Source organism: Talpa occidentalis, unplaced genomic scaffold (assembly GCF_014898055.3).
Source record: "Talpa occidentalis isolate TD23 unplaced genomic scaffold, MPIMG_talOcc4v2.1 talOcc4.9, whole genome shotgun sequence".
Lineage (NCBI taxonomy): Eukaryota > Metazoa > Chordata > Mammalia > Eulipotyphla > Talpidae > Talpa > Talpa occidentalis.
In genome coordinates this window covers 115151836-115162442 of record NW_023605305.1, presented here as the reverse complement: position 1 = coordinate 115162442, position 10607 = coordinate 115151836, and positions in this window count along the sequence as shown.

The following is a 10607-nucleotide window of genomic DNA, read 5'->3' as shown; positions in this document are numbered from 1 at the left end:
GTACTTTTAAGGTAATTTTCACTGGAAATATCAGTGTCACTAGCAAAATATTTTATAGTTTGCAAGACATCTTAAAGCCTGTGGACTCTTGATTTTACAATAACCCTATGAGGTAAATAGAGCGAATATGAGTAATTCCATATTGCAGATGAGGAAGTGGATGTAAGGATTGAGATTTGCCCAAGAGGCACTCATCAATCAGGGCTGGAGCCAGAGCCAGAAGGGAACCTGGCCCAATGGCCAGCTACTCTGTTGCCTTTTTTAAAGATTTAAAAAATTTTTTTATTTATGCATACAAGAATAGGGGAACAGGGGTGCAGGCCAGATGTGTGTGGGGGGGCAGGGGTGGGTAAGAGGATTCACCGGAGACAGAGTGGGGAGCAGAACAAGTGGAGCTACTGAAATCCACTGCTGAGGGGAGCAGCGGGGAGACAGGAGAGGTCTGCTGCACCATGTGGGTAGCTCCCTGGCTGGGGATAGAACTTGGGTGCTGCAGTGGGTGTCGATAGCTAGATAGTGCTGAGACTCAACCCCTTTTGCCACCAGGGAGGCCCTTGTTATACTTTCATTATTGTTGTTACATTTTTATTGTGTGGCATAATCGTCTTAAAACCCAAGCTAGAGAGCTTGTCTATATATTCACTAAAAAAGCATTCATCGCATACCTTTGTAATTGCTCACCTCCCAGTTGGGAGAAAGGTAAATAAACACAGGGTTAAAATCAAAGACAAAACATACTTTGCAATTTGGAGACTCAATCAATGGTCTGTAATGATGGCGTGATGACAACTTTTACTCCAAAGTCAATAACCACCATCGACCTCTGTGAAGGTGGAGGAGCCACGCGTGTGCATCCCTGTGTGTAACGCTCAACGCCCCACGCTAGTGACGTTATCCGGGTTTTCCATTTCAGTAACTGACATTTTCTTGGCATGTTCGTCTGTAGGAATCATGGGCTGCGGGGCCGGAGTGTGTCATCAGGACAGTCACGCAGATTTCAGTGCTGTGTTCCGTGATGTCACTGTCCCACTCTGTTTTGGTTTTTCTCCTAACATTTACTAGATCTTATTTCAACATCAGGTTAAAAAAAGAAAAGAGCATTCATAATAATTTCCTTTGTCAAGCACAGCCGTGGAGATCGAAGATTAAACAGGGTCGTGCGTCTAGACACCGGATTTTGAATTTTAAAAAAGGGCAAAATAAAGAGTGAAGCCCTCCTGCACAGGGAAGAGTTCATTCTACCCAGGGAGAGGCCTGGCTGGTCGCCCAGGGCCCTGAGGAAGGAGCTGGTGAGCGGGCGGCCGGTGTGTGATGGAGCTGGGGAAAATCTCTGGATACCAAAGTCCCGGCCACGCGTCCCTGGGGGCAATGCTCCTGAGTGTGGGCAGAATGTGGGGGCTCCAGCAGAGGGCCCCCCAGATTTACCTCAGTTGTCTCTTCTCTTGGCTTGTTCTGATTTGATTCCTTTTGTTTTAATAAAACTTTCATTGTACGGAAGAAGAGACTGAGGAAGGAAGCAGGATGGAGCCAGAAGGAGACCTGGAGGAGGCGCGTGGAGCCTAGAGAAGCTGAAGAAAAGGCACCTGTAAAGAAATCTATACGAGATACTCCAGCCAAAAATGCACAAAAATCAAACCAGAATGGAAAAGACTCAAAACCATCAACACCAAGATCAAAAGGTCAAGAATCTTTCAAAAAACAGGAAAAAACTCCTAAAACACCAAAAGGACCTAGTTCTGTAGAAGACATTAAAGCAAAAATGCAAGCAAGTATAGAAAAAGGTGGTTCTCTTCCCAAAGTGGAAGCCAAGTTCATCAATTATGTGAAGAATTGCTTCCGGATGACTGATCAGGAGGCTATTCAAGATCTTTGGCAGTGGAGGAAGTCTCTTTAAGAAAATAGTTCAGTTTGTTAAAATTTTCCGTCTTATTTCATTTCTGTAACAGTTGATATCTGGCTGTCCTTTTTATAATGCAGAGTGAGAACTTTCCCTACCGTGTCTGATAAATGTTGTCCAGGTTTCATTGCCAAGAATGTGTTGTCCAAAATGCCTGTTTAGTTTTTAAAGATGGAACTCCACCCTTTACTTGGTTTTAAGTATGTATGGAATGTTATGATAGGACATAGTAGTAGTGGTGGTCAGACAAATGGAAATGGTGGGGAGACAAAAATATACATGTGAAATAAACTCAGTATTTTAATAAAGTAAAAAAAAAAAAAAAAAAAAAAAAAAAAAAAAAAACTTTCATTGTACGGTGCCTTCTTGGTTCTGTGAGTAATTGTAGCAAAACATCAAGCTGGAGGGGGCTGTGGGGTCCTGGGTGGGTGTCCAGGGAGGTCAGCCCAGGGCTGGACCCTTCACCTGCAGCTTCGGTCTAACTCCGGGAGCTGGTGTCACACAGCTTCGCCCTTCCCCAGACCCGTTGTTAGATTTTGACACTTTGTAGTTTGCTTCTCTTAGCTTCATTGTTATTATTATTTTTAAAGATTTATTTATGCATACAAGAGCTAGGTGGGGTGCAGGCCAGAGGTGTGGGGGCTGAGAGGATTCACCAGAGACAGAGCGGGTGAGCGGGGAGCAGAACAGGTGGATCCACTGAAATCCACTGCTGAGGGGAGCAGCAGGGAGACAGGAGAGGTCTGCTGCGCCCTGTGGGTCAGCTCCAGGGATAGAACTCGTGCTGCAGAGGCTGCAGAGAGCTTCATAGTACAGAGACTTAAACCCTTGCGCCACCAGGAGGCCCCAGCTTAATTTTTTTTTATCCTTATTTTGGGGGTCACCCTTGCCCTACTTTCCTCAGAAGGTTAATTATTAAGATAAAAAACAATGTATATAAATGCTATTGATAGCAAGGGATGTGCTATTTAAAACTCTCCTGGGTTGTCAAAACATACTAGTATGCTATTACAATAGAACTAGACGGGGGTGAGGGCAGCTGTGGTGGGGGTGTCGGCCCATGAGGCAGGCTGTTCAATCGTCCATTACACAGGGAATTATTGAGTTTCTATTGTGTGCAGAGCCCGGGAGAGACAGCGGACAGCAGGGGTTATTCTGCTCAGGGAGAGAACAGAAAGGCGAGGAGACCAACAGAGAGGCGGTGGTGACTGTGCGAAGGCCAGGGAGGAGAGGCCTGGGTGGAGACGGTGACTGATAACGAGATTTCTGGGTTGCTGACATCCGATGAGAGAGTTTACAGCAGAGAACTAGAATGTTTTGAGGCAGAAGGAGCAGCAAGGGCAAAAGCCCTCAGGTGGGAAAGAGATTCACGTCCCTGCTCACCAGGAGAGCGACTGCTGGGCCAGATGTAATGGTGTTAGCTGAGCTACTGTCAAGTTGCTTGTCATCGTGGCCGCACGTTTCGTATCCCCAGCAGAAGCGCACAAGCGCCCCAGTGTCTCTGTAGCCAGAGACGCGCGTTCCCACTGGCCACGTGACAGCCCCTCCCCGCTCTCGCCTCTGTCGCCTGCACACATCACACGACATGCTGGGGGCTCCCGGCCTCTCGTCCCGGGGGCCATCATGTTCCTTCAACTAACTCAAACGTCTGTGGGCCGAGCCCTCTTGTCTGGCCCGTCAGCCTCCCTGGTCAAGATCGCTGGGGCCCCCTGGCTTCTGCGGTTGCCACCTGGCCACGCTGGTGGCTGTGGGGGGAGGCGGCCACCTCCCTCGCTGTCAGTGCTTCAGCTGTTGGCTGCACCTCCTGCCCTCATCCCTGGCCAGTGAGCAGAGCAACGGCTGGACCAGTGGGCAGCGAGGCAGGCGTGCCAGGGTGCACGAGGGCAGGGGGCGGGGAGGCTGGGAGGCAGGCAGCACGGAGCCTCCCGGCCTGTCCTGATGACTGTGGTGACTGGTGTGTCTTCTGGACCTTCCATGGGACATCACCCTGTGGGAGGTGTTCAGGAACCGAATGACAGATCTATCCCAGCATGCCCGCTCATGCCCGCTCATGCCACTCTGCTTCGGAGCCCTGTTAGATGTGGCAGTTCAAGCCTTTCAGCTCTGCTTGGTGTTGGCCACCACTTGCCCCAGGCTTCTAGGGAAACACGGATAGCTCATTTGAATCATCCCTGGGGGGTCCTAGCTGGAGTATAAACCCCATATACCAAGAGAGTACCCCCCAATTAATCAACTCCTACCCAGTTTTTCATTCAGTGCTTGATCAAACACTCAAAATTGAGTCCACAGCAGTCTTCTTCTGCTCCTGGGGTACGCGGGTCTTCACTAGTCCCTTCTCCCTTATGAGGCCCAACACGTTCTCAGCTGAAATGTGCTGTGTCTTAGTTGTCATCCTGACCCTTTCAGGGAGGGGCTTTTGCATTGCCTTTCCCAGGGGCAGGTGGTGCTGACTTCTAAGGAGGTGGGGGGGTCACCTGTGTAGGGGAGACCGCCATCTGCAGGGACAGCCAACATCCAAGGGCACAGCTGCCCCACTGCACAAGTCATTGTTCCAGCCGGGGTTTTCGCCCCCAGGCCCTGATTCAGCACAACTGGTGTGTGGGGCAACTCCCCAGGCCGGGCAGGCTCATGGTTGATTCTGGCAAATGGAAAGAAATGTGGAACCCTTGGCACTTGACGGGACTTTAATGCCGAAGCAGGGGGCCGGGTACACAGACACACCTGCAGGCTGGGCAGGGGACAGGCGGCAACGAGTCTCCCAGGCCCCCTCCCCGCCCAACTCTCTCCCAGCTTTGGCGTCTCGGCCCAGGTGTCTGTATTTGTACACGCGTGGCCCTGCTCGCCGGCCGCTCCGCCCAGGTGTCCGCGATCCCGGGGGTGCTGCCCCGTGCTCACGCTCCCAAGTGCTTTTTGCAATAACACGATATCACGTGTGGGCGATGAAACCTGGGGGGAAGCGAAGCTGCAGGTGGAGGCCATGGAGCCCACAGAGGCTGGCTGCGGAAAGGCGAGAAGGGGCCTGAGCCCCCACCTTCCCCACATGGTGTCCCTTGGTTGAAGGGTCTAGTTCCTGACTTGGTGGAAAGTTAGTCTTTGAGGGCCTCCCTGGTGGTGCAGGGGTTAAGTCTCAGTGCTATCAAGCTAGCACCAGCCACTGCGGCCTGAGTTCGATCCCCGGCCAGGGAGCTATCCACACGGCGCAGCAGACCTCTCCTGACTCCCCGTTGCTCCCCTCAGCTGTGTTTCAGTGGATCTGCCTCAGTGGATCTTCCCCCACTCTGTCTCTGGGAATCCTCTCACCCCCTGCCATCTGGCCTGCACCCCAGCTCTTGTAGCAGAAATAAAAATAAGTCTTAAAAAAAAAGTCTTTGAAGCGCTGCACCTCTATCAAGTCCTGAGTTGGGCCTTAGTCTTTTACGGCTTTCCTGCCTTAGGCGCTCAGACCTCTTTAAGCAATAGGAGCGAGACTTTGGTCTGTCAGTAGGTAACTGATTCTTTACCCCTCTAAGAGGCCAGTGCAGCTTAGTAGCACTCAACCTAGTCCCCCATCCTCGAGCGCTGTCCCCTCACTCTCCAACGCCCGCATCATCTCGTTGGCCAGGGCGGCCCCTCACCAGATGATGCTGGTGCCTGTCTCCCTGGCTGGAGACTTTCCTGTCTCTATTACTTTCCTTCAAATTTGCTTGCAAACCAAACAGTTCTTTTTATAGTTCCTTTCTCTTGCCATGTCTCATTGTCTATGGCTAAGGAAAGTGTAGTGGCAAGCCTGCCGGCTGGCATGCAGGGGGCCAGGCGCCTGGGGAGGCGACCGAGCCCTCCATCCCCCTGAGAATCTTGACTCTTTCTCTGGGCTCTCTCTGGGCTCGCTCTGGCGTTCTCTGGCGGTCTCACTTCTGTAGACACCCGTCCTCCCCGTCCTGTCTCTGAGTGACGCCGCCCTCAGAGCCCCGCCTCTAGGCGTAGGTGTGCACACTTATGCACGCCCACACCATGGTCCAGGTGCCCACTGCCAGGCACGCGTGCCCCATGCCCATGCTCCTGAGCGCCTCCTGCACCACCACGACCCAGGCCGCAGGTGACAGCCACAGAGGCCAGTGGTGCAAAAAGCCTGATTCGCTTACCCTAGAGAAAGCCTGCTGGCCCGTGCAACAGTCTCCCTGGAAATCTCAGCCACCACCTCCCAGGCCACTGGGGACACTTCCTACCTTCCAAGTACCATAGGGGACAGCTTCGAGAATTCCTCCACCACCCCGGAACACAGGCGGCCCCTTTCACCTGCTCGCCTTCCTCCGCAAGGGCCTCCTTGCTGCCTGTCCAAGCCCTAACAGGGCCCGATGCCGATGCCACAGATTTTGGTGTGAATTACGGCTGCATCCCGCTTCTAAAACGTGCGATTTTAATGTCAGCCTCTACTGCTAACAAACCACCTCAAAGCTTTGTGGCTTAAAACAACAGCGACCTGCTCATTTCTCACATTTCTGTGTTCCTGGCGGCTGGTGCTCCAGTCTCACCTGATGGGCAGCATCCACCTTGCTTGCCGGGGCCTGGATGTTGGGGTGGTTCTGGGTGGTTTCGGGAACTCTTTCCCCATGTGGCTCACGTTCTCAAGGGGGCCAGCCCAGGATTCTACGAGCCGCTGCATTTGAAGAGGGCCAGTGAGAACGCCTCAGGACCTCTGGAACTTACACGGCAGCGAGTTCTGCTGGTCAAAGCGAGTCACAGGCACAGCCAGGTCCAAACAGCAATGGCTCCTGAGTGGGAAGGAGGCGGGGCCAGCGAGAACCATTATTTAAAGATCTGTCACAGAGTTGGCGTAAGATGCCTGTTACTCAGCCAAGCAGCCATGCCAAAGAGGCACTCGAGTCTAAATGCTTTGACCCCAGAGCGGGGTTCAGGCCAGAGCAGTGCATTCTGGAATCATCCACATACAGACATGGTGCGCACGTGAGCCGCCTGCCCTCAGGTCCCAGGTCCCGGCATCAGTCTGCGGACAAGGTGCTGGCCCGGCGCGGGCCTCCGCTGCAGCAGAGCGGACAGCCTGTCCCCGCCTGGACTGGCCTTCCCCTCTGGCCTCCCCTGGCCAGGACGGCAGGATGGCAGCTGCGAGCGCAGGCCCGGGACAGAAGCACAGCGCGGGCTCGGCGGCGCGGTCTGGCTCCCAGTGCTGGGCAGGGCCCCTGCCAGCCCCACTCCACAGCTGCCACTCCTGGCCCTTTCCTCCCACGCGTCATCTAGAAGGTGATGGTTTAGGCAGCGGCCCAGGCTGGCTGCTCTCCCTGAGGTCCACGCTTCTGCTTCTGGGGCGGAGGGGCTGTTTGCTTTTATGGCTTTAATATCTGGAAGCCGGAAAGCAAGAAGGAGATGGAGCTCTGTCCAGAGCCAGCAGGGGTGACGGGGGAGAACCAGGAAGCCACGAGGAGGAGGTGGAGCCGCTGGAGCCGGTGATGAAGATCCGAGTTCCGACCCACGACTCTGAGTGGCTCTCCCGCGACCCGCCTTTGTAAGAGGAGGCCCGCGGGGTGCTCCGTGCTCCCGGCTGCGCGCCCCTCTGCCCTGACACCCGCGGGGGCCTGGGAGCCCGTGCTGGCCAGCGGCTCTCCCACCTGAAAGCAGTGCGCCCACACTCGGGACCTCCCCGGGGGCTGCTTTAAAGCTGGCCCTCATTTTGCATCCTCGCCCTGCCGGCCTCCCAGCCCTGGGTGGGTTGGGTTGGGTTTGGGTGAGGCACGGGCGTTTCTGGCTCCATCTCCCGTTTTCTGAGCCGCCCGGGCTGCACTAATCGACCCCGAGGGTCTAGCCGGGTGTTCCTCAGATCTCGTTAGCTTCTAATTAGCGCAGAGAATCTGGGTCAGAGGCGACTGGTGGCGCGATGGTCTCAGGGGCACAGGCGAGGGGCACAGCAGACAGGTCCCTGGTCTGCGGGCGGGGTGAGCCGGGGACAGGGGCGCGGACTGCGGTCACACACGCAGACGCAGGGTCACGTGCAGGAGGCGCACACTCGTGCGTGTGCGCGCGTGCGGGTGTCTGTGTCTCACTCCTGCATTTACTTGGGTTTCTTTCCAACCTCTCCATATATGGTGTGGCTCCCGAGCGGGCTGGGGATTGGCTGCTGTCGAGAGACGGGGAGTGGGAAGAGAGCAGCAATGAGGCCTGCCAGGCCTGGGGGGCCCGGAGGGGGCCGGCGGGCTGAGGGTCGCGGCATGGGGCTAAGGCGCTGCCCGGGAGGTTCGGGAAGGGGAGTGAGTTTTGGAGACTGGCTTCCTGGGAGGACGAGGTTGGGGAGGGTTGGGAGACGGCGGCGCGGGGGTCCTGGCGCTAGGCTGAGCACCTGCGTGTGGTGGGTGAGGCTGGAGCAGGAGTTGGAGAAACTTGTGGATTCTCCCCGGGCCCTCCCCGCCTCTTCACCCTAAACCACCCAGGCCGGGCGGTGGGACCCGCATGCAAATGAACTCATCAGCCTTCCAGTCACACCTCAGACATTTCCTACGGGAGGGGGAGCAGGGCTGTGGCTTTCTCTGTTTCCCCCAAACCCTCTGCCTCACAATGTATTGCAAACTGCCGGAAAGGTTGAGGAAAATGTCACCCACTTCAGCTGTGTCCCGGCTGCCCTCGCCGCCCCCCCGTCACGGCTTCCTTTCCCATGTGTGCAAGAGAACACAGCGGAGTCTTCGGTGGGGGAGAGGAAGAAGCCTGCTCCCCGCCCCCCAGCTGTCTGCAGGCCACCGGGCAGTGAGGCCCCCGCCGACCTACCAGGGTCGCTGTGACCGATGACGGGGAGGGAGGGCGCTGCAGGAGAAGAACTTGGAATGTCAGCGTGAGGGGAAGAGGAGCCGGGAGGAGGGAAGACGAGGAACCACATCACCCCCCTGTCCCGGCGCCCGGGCTCACACCCCGCCTTCCCGAACAGAAGCCACGCGCAGCCGCCTCAGGTTTGCGGGCAGCCTGGCTGTGTGCCGAGCGCTGAGGTTTCTGGAGACGGGACCACGCTCTCTCCCCACCTCTCGGGGCCTCGGCACAGCTCTGGGCCTGTCTCTCCTTGAAGTTCAGGCAGCCCCAGCCCTGACCAGCTCCTGCGCCCCAGGCCGCCTGCAAACTGTCCTCCCGCCGCCTGAGCCCGCCTGAGCCCGCTGCTCGCAGAGAGTCACACTAATAATAGCAGCAGCTGCCGCCACCGCAGGTCAGCGGCCACGAGTGCCCCACATTTCCTACCCAACACCCCCTGCACTTTGCAGACGACTGTGGTGGCCCTTGGAAAGCGTGTCTTGCCCAGGACCTCGTAACCCCAAAGGGGCAGAGTCAGAACTTGAAACCAGATCTGTCTGGTTCCAAAGCTGGACTGTGGGGGCCCAGTGCGGTGCTCCAGGCCCCCGAGAGCCCAGAGTCCAGCTCTTAGCCTCCCAGCGCCCCCTCATCTTTCTTTCCTTCTTCCCCTCCCGTCTCCTCTCCGGCATCACCCTCCATCCTCCAGCTCCCCTGGGAGCCACGGATAACTGGCATGTTGGGGTACACACGTCACTCTTGCTTTTTGTCTTTTTCATTATGTGGGAACAACAAGGAAGGAGGAAAGGGAAAATGCTGGTAAAATTAATACAAAGATGGAGACTTAAAAAAGAAAATATCATTTTAAGCGAGACTTGGAGCTTCACAAGTGCACCCTGATGACCCGGCGCTGAGTGCAGGGGGCAGCACCCAAGCGTGGGGGCAGGGCCGAGGGCCATGAGCACAGGGCGTGTGCACCTGTAATTATGGACACCTGGGCCCAGTGAGCGCGGGTGTGCACGTGTGTAAGTGCCCACACCTGTGCCGGGGAGGGGGTAAAGGCAGCAGCAGCACAGCGAGGAGGCCCACTCTGAGGAAGGCCACGAGACAACGCCAGAGAGAGCCAGAGAAGGGGTGCAAAGATTCTGGGGGGGGGGTCCAGGAAGCTCCCTTGCCTGCCTGGCTCCCAGCTCACCTGCCTGGCCTGGGCCTGCCTCCCTGCCTGGTTCCCTGAGAGAGCATTAAGGCCTATGAAACTCCACCGAGGGCTCCGGGACTCCTGATCCGTCTGCCCTGGGCCTGCCTCTGCCACCAGGACAGAGGCCTCTTCTCCCCTTCTCCACCCCAGCGTCCTAAGGCCACAACAGGGCGCCTCACAGCCTGACCCACGGGCAGTCTGTGCTCGGTTTCCCCTTTCTCTGCTCCCCGTGAGGCTCTCGCTCTTGGCTGCCCAGGTGAGAGGCCTTGGAGGGGGATGGAGAAGCTGCCAGGTGCCCACTGGAGAGTTTCTAGCCCTCATTGACTTGCTGCACGTCTTCTCTCTGCTCCCTTCTCTCCCAAATCCTTGTCTTCACAGCTCCCCTCGTGCTTGTCAGGAAGCCTAATCTCGGCCACGCCTGGGGAGAGCACACGCCTGGGGAGGCGGGAGGCAGCTGCCAGGCAAAAAGATGTTTTTCTAAAGTCAGGGTTTGGCTGGTGCAGGGGGAGGTCTGCGGAGGCAGAGGGGACAGGAAGCCCTGGCTTGGCCGAAAGAGGAACCTGGACACACGCCTGGTTTTCCCCTTCCCCGACCCCGCTTATGTCACAAATAAGTTTCATTCTTAGTTGACTCTTCTGGGGGTCAGCTGCTCCCCACGCCAGGCCCTGCGCCCAGCGCCCGAGCCCACCCCGACTCTCGGGGGCCGTGTCTCTGAGTCAGTGACGGGAAGGGGAGCTGGGGGGGCACCTTGGG